The sequence below is a fragment of the Ambystoma mexicanum genome, chromosome 6q, assembly GCF_040938575.1.
Source record: "Ambystoma mexicanum isolate Mex_15411 chromosome 6q, UKY_AmexF1_1, whole genome shotgun sequence".
NCBI lineage: Eukaryota > Metazoa > Chordata > Amphibia > Caudata > Ambystomatidae > Ambystoma > Ambystoma mexicanum.
Genome location: NC_090937.1, coordinates 1,116,199,083 through 1,116,203,972, shown reverse-complemented (window position 1 = coordinate 1,116,203,972; position 4,890 = coordinate 1,116,199,083).

Genomic DNA, 4,890 nt, shown 5'->3' with positions numbered 1-4,890 from the left:
CCCAGAGATCACGTTTGTTATTTTCCTTAAATTAAGTATGAATGGGTAGGTATTGCTGGGCTCCCCACATTTGTTTCCTAGCTTAATCTATTATCCACCCCAAGCCCATCAACGGCTTTGCATGGCAGCCTAGTTGTGTCTAGACCTACTGGGTCTGGGGAGTGTACGCCGCATCGCTACAGGACACGCTAGTCTACCGTTGCCAGCCCAGGGTTCTGTTCGGCTGCCCGGTCGCAGGTCTTTTGAGTTTCTCCTGGGACTGCAGGGCAAGCATTGGAGTGCAGGGCGTGAAGCAGCTGCACGAATGTACTGAGAAATGCCTGGTGCTCCCTCCCTCTAGGGGCCCCAACGGGCCGGAAGGGGGCCAGTAGCTCAGTGGTTAGAGCATGGGGTTACTGAAAACAAGGTTGTGGATTCAAGATCCCCCATTGACTTTAAATTACTCCAGCTGGTAGGTTGAGCTATCATTTGGGATAACATAGGTCAAGTGATTACTCAATGTTAATTGTACCTGTGTGCCTTTAAAGCTGGTTAATCTGCCTTCGCTCCTCACTATGGAGAAACGCGCCTTTCAGATGCTGATTGCAGCTGCTGCACTTTAAAGCGCTACTGGCAGCCTCGGAACCTCTGCTAAAATAGAGCCTGATATCTCTAGTGCGAGAAGCTGGCAGTAGCACTGACCCATGCAAGAGAAAGTCATCTTCAGTTTTAGGACATTGCCTGGATGTTTGGGCCAGCAGAGTGGGGGAAATATGCACTCAGTCATGGGTGACGCTTTGCATGTTGAGGGCTCCTCTGTGCATATCGGAAAGTATTTGCTGTGTAGAACATGGGCTGTAGGTTTTCTGATGTGTAGCACATGGGCTGTAGGTTTTCTGATGGGCAGGACCTGTGACTGAAAAGGGGGATATAGCTACCCTGTCTGCTGTGGGCTTTCTGGAATAAGGGAATTGCTGGGCAACCCTTACCTTCCCCTGCTCCTTTTCCTTGCACCTTTCCCCACTGCATTTCAACGGTATGCAGTGATTATATGGAATCCCAAAATAACGAATGCAAATGCAATTGCAACGAATCCAAAACAACGAAAACCAAAATAACGAATTAAGGGGAAAAACTAAAAATGGGGTTGGGAGTGGGAATAGTGGTTTTGGGGGAGAGGGACAAGTGTTAGGAGAAAGAAAGTGGGGTTTGGGTGAAAGCAACCCCCAAAAACAACGAAAAGGGAATTCGTTATTTTGATATTAGTTGTTTTGTATTCATTGTAATTGCATTAGTTATTTTGGGATTCCACATAATCACGTGTAACCCATTTCAACAGTCCAGGTGGGTTTGTGCTGAAATAAACGTACTGAGCACGCCTTTTCTCTTGTATTTCATATACATCTTGTGGTTGCCTTTCCTACTCATAAAAAAGCACTACTGGGCACATCTACACCAATCCTTTTGAGCTTCCTATCTATCCTTTTCCTACTCAGAAAAAAGGCGCTTCTATGCGCGCCTGTTTTCCTGAGCCATCGCGGGATCCTACTTTGCTCTGAGGCAGATAAAGCTGGGCAAACCAGTACTCTTAGCTTCTTAGAGCATATATAAACAGTTCCTAGGTTTCCTAAAAGTATGCTGTTCTCAGAGCTTGGAGGGTTCTGTCCTGATGTTTGCAAGTAGACCTGAAACTGGCCATTTTCAGGGAAATGTTTAAACTCTATATATGCTAAATAAAAAGTAGTCGCAAAGTCTGGCTGACAGGCTTACCGGAAGTATTTCCCTCTGTGCCACTCCCGCCCAAATATTAGTGGTACCTGTGTTGCCTTTACAGCTCGTTCCAGGCAGATCTGGATAACAAGAGGTGCTTGATGTCACATTGACGTATCCGGGGAAACCAGGGCGGGAGGAAAGGGAAGTGACGCTGGAGGGCGGGGATTAGGGAAGTTCCTGTTGGGTAACGAAATAAAGAATACGTTTGCAGTAGAGCTCAGTGTACGCCCTTTCTTGCCGCGCGGCGCTCCAGTCCCTCACGGGACATCACAATGGCGACGAAGGTGGGATGAGGAGCGGCGTGTCCCCCCCTTGTCGAGAGAGAGACACGTGCCGCCCACACGCCCACGACCAGGAGCATGGCACTCGCCGATGCGAAAGGCAGCCGCAGCACAACAAGGCACGTGAAGACGCCGAAGCCTGGGAGCCCCGCCCGACTCCAGCAGGCGCAGGCCATAGGGAGAAACACACAGCAAGAGCAGGAGCTCACCCGCGCCCCCCCCACACCTGATTGTGTCACGAAGCAGAGGCCCGGGCCGCAGCGGTGAATATGCGCGGAAGCGGAAAGCCCGCCCGCGCCTGGAGGCACACAATAATGTACGGCGCCCCTGCAAAGCACATGTCTTCACGTGTGCAACCGCTCCACGCCAGCAGAAGAAGAATCTGCATAGGCAAGGCCCACGGAGGAAGGGGAGAAAGCCCTCATTAAATCACCGCTCGGTGCTTAAGGCAAGAACAGGCACAAGCAAGGCCCATGTGGGGTTCCACACGGGGTGAAGAGAAGCAAAGTGAAGGGCACCTAGGACAACGCAAGTGGATGGTGCTTGTGCCTTAACAGGCAGCCATCGCACTGCAGCAGAAAGGTCCCCACACATAAGGAGGACACGCGCCCGCCATCATGTCAGATTAAGATACTGACCAAGGCGCACAGGCCCCAGGGAATGGGCCCCCAGCACCAACAAACCCGGCACACAATCACGTGCCATACCAATTGCCAGACACGCTGGCAGCACAGATGCCTGGAGCGTTTGATGTAACAGACACAAGCAATATGGGCCCGAGATGGACTAAATGGATCAGAGACTTCGACCTCTACATGGGGGCCACGGGACCCGTAGCGGATGCAAGGCAAGTGTGTCTTTTGAAGCTGGCTGTAGGCTCCGCCACACGTGACATCATAGACGAGATGCCCCAAGACTCTATAGATTCCATACAAGATCTCAAAGACGCCCTGGCAGCCTATTCTGCACCCCACACCAATGTGGACTATGAAAGGCACTTATTTCACACCATGAAGCAGGAAAAGGGGGAGACAATGGACGCATACGTGATGCGACTTCGCACCAAGCTCAAACACTGTGACTTTGCGAACTATTCAAACACTGAGACCCTCATATCCCAAATAATATCAGGGTGCGAGTCTCAAACCTTCCGCAGGAAACTCCTCCAGAAATCCCACAAGTTAGAGGAGATACTAGCGCTGGCCAGGGTTGAAAGAGCCGTTGACTCTCAGGTGGAAAGTTTTGGGAACACCCCAATAGGGGAAAACCTAAACAAATTACACCTAGAGAGGAAATCAGAAGAGCTGTTCTGTTACAAGTGTGGGTTCGAGTACCCACATGAAGGGACATGCCCTGCTGTAGGGCAACGCTGCACATCGTGTGGCGAGGAGGGCCACTTTAAGTCAGTGTGCACACTGTTCAGGGATCGAGGGAGAGAGCGGCCGAGAGACAACACCACCCGATCGAGGAGCCGCTATGGAGGGACGCCCAGCACCCACCCAACTCCAAGCACCTCCAACACCAAAAATCAAGCCCTGAGCGATCCGAGTGATAAGGACTTAGGTGACGACCGGCAGAAACGGAGAGAAAGGAGAAGATTCGTGATGCAAGCTAAACCAGAGAGAAGATCACGATGACACGTACGCTACTTGGTAGAGCAATCACCTACCGAGTCGGATCCCAGTTCATCAGGAAGTGACCAAAAAAAGAAGGCGTATGTCCCACGGCGATGGCTCATAGCCCCACACTCATCATTAAGCTGCAGGAAAGACCAACAGAATTCCTTATAGACACCGGCGCCACTGGCAATGTGGTGAGTGAACAAATATATGCCGAATTAACCCCAAAACCAAAGCTCCAGCCAGCCACTGTCGACATCTACGCTTATGGAGCCAAAACTCCCCTAAAGTGCATAGGACTGTTCAGCGGCCTTTGCCGCTACAAGGGACAAGAGATGAAAGTTCCGATTCACGTCCTGGCCACCGAAACAGACAGCGGCTGTGTTTTGGGCTTAAAGGCAGCCGCGGACATGGGCCTGATACACATACTTTACAATATCAAGGTCCACAAATACATAGACCCTGTCGACATGATCAACAACTTATATCCCAAGATATTCAGGGGAATAGGAAAACTCAGGAACCGACAAGTTAAACTACATGTAGACAACTCTATATGCCCAGTGGCTCAGCCATATCGGGGGATCCCGCTCAACATTCAGAAGAAGGTGGAGGATGAGCTAAAGAAATTGCTGGAGCAGGACATTATCGTAAAAGCCACGGGAGTAACCACCTGGGTCTCCCAATCATTCCCGTCCCGAAAAAGGGGTCCGAAGCCATCAGGCTATGTGTCGACATGCAGCGCCCAAACCAAGCAATCAGAAGGGAAAGATACCCTGCGCCAGGAATTACCGACATGATCCACTTGTTGAATGGGGCAAAAGTCTTTTCAAAACTAGACCTACAGAAAGGGTACCATCAGCTGGTACTACACCCCGAGAGCCGCAACATAACCATGTTCGTCACCCACGTTGGCTTGTTCAGATATAAGAGACTGAGCTTCGGGGTGTCGCCAGCCGCGGAAATCTTCCAAGCAGATGTCCACAACATAATAAAGCACATCCCGAACTGCCTCAACTATTCAGATGACGTCTTGGTGTTCGGAACTGACGTGAACAAGCTCGACGAAACCCTCATGAAAGTGCGTAAAGCCCTACATGATGCAAACCTCACATTAAATAGAGACAAATGCGAGTTCCAAAAGAACACATTAAAGTTCTTTGGCCATGTGTTCTTAGAGGCGGGGATGACCCCGGATCCGGACAAAGTGTCAGCCCTGAATGACACGGCAGCACCAA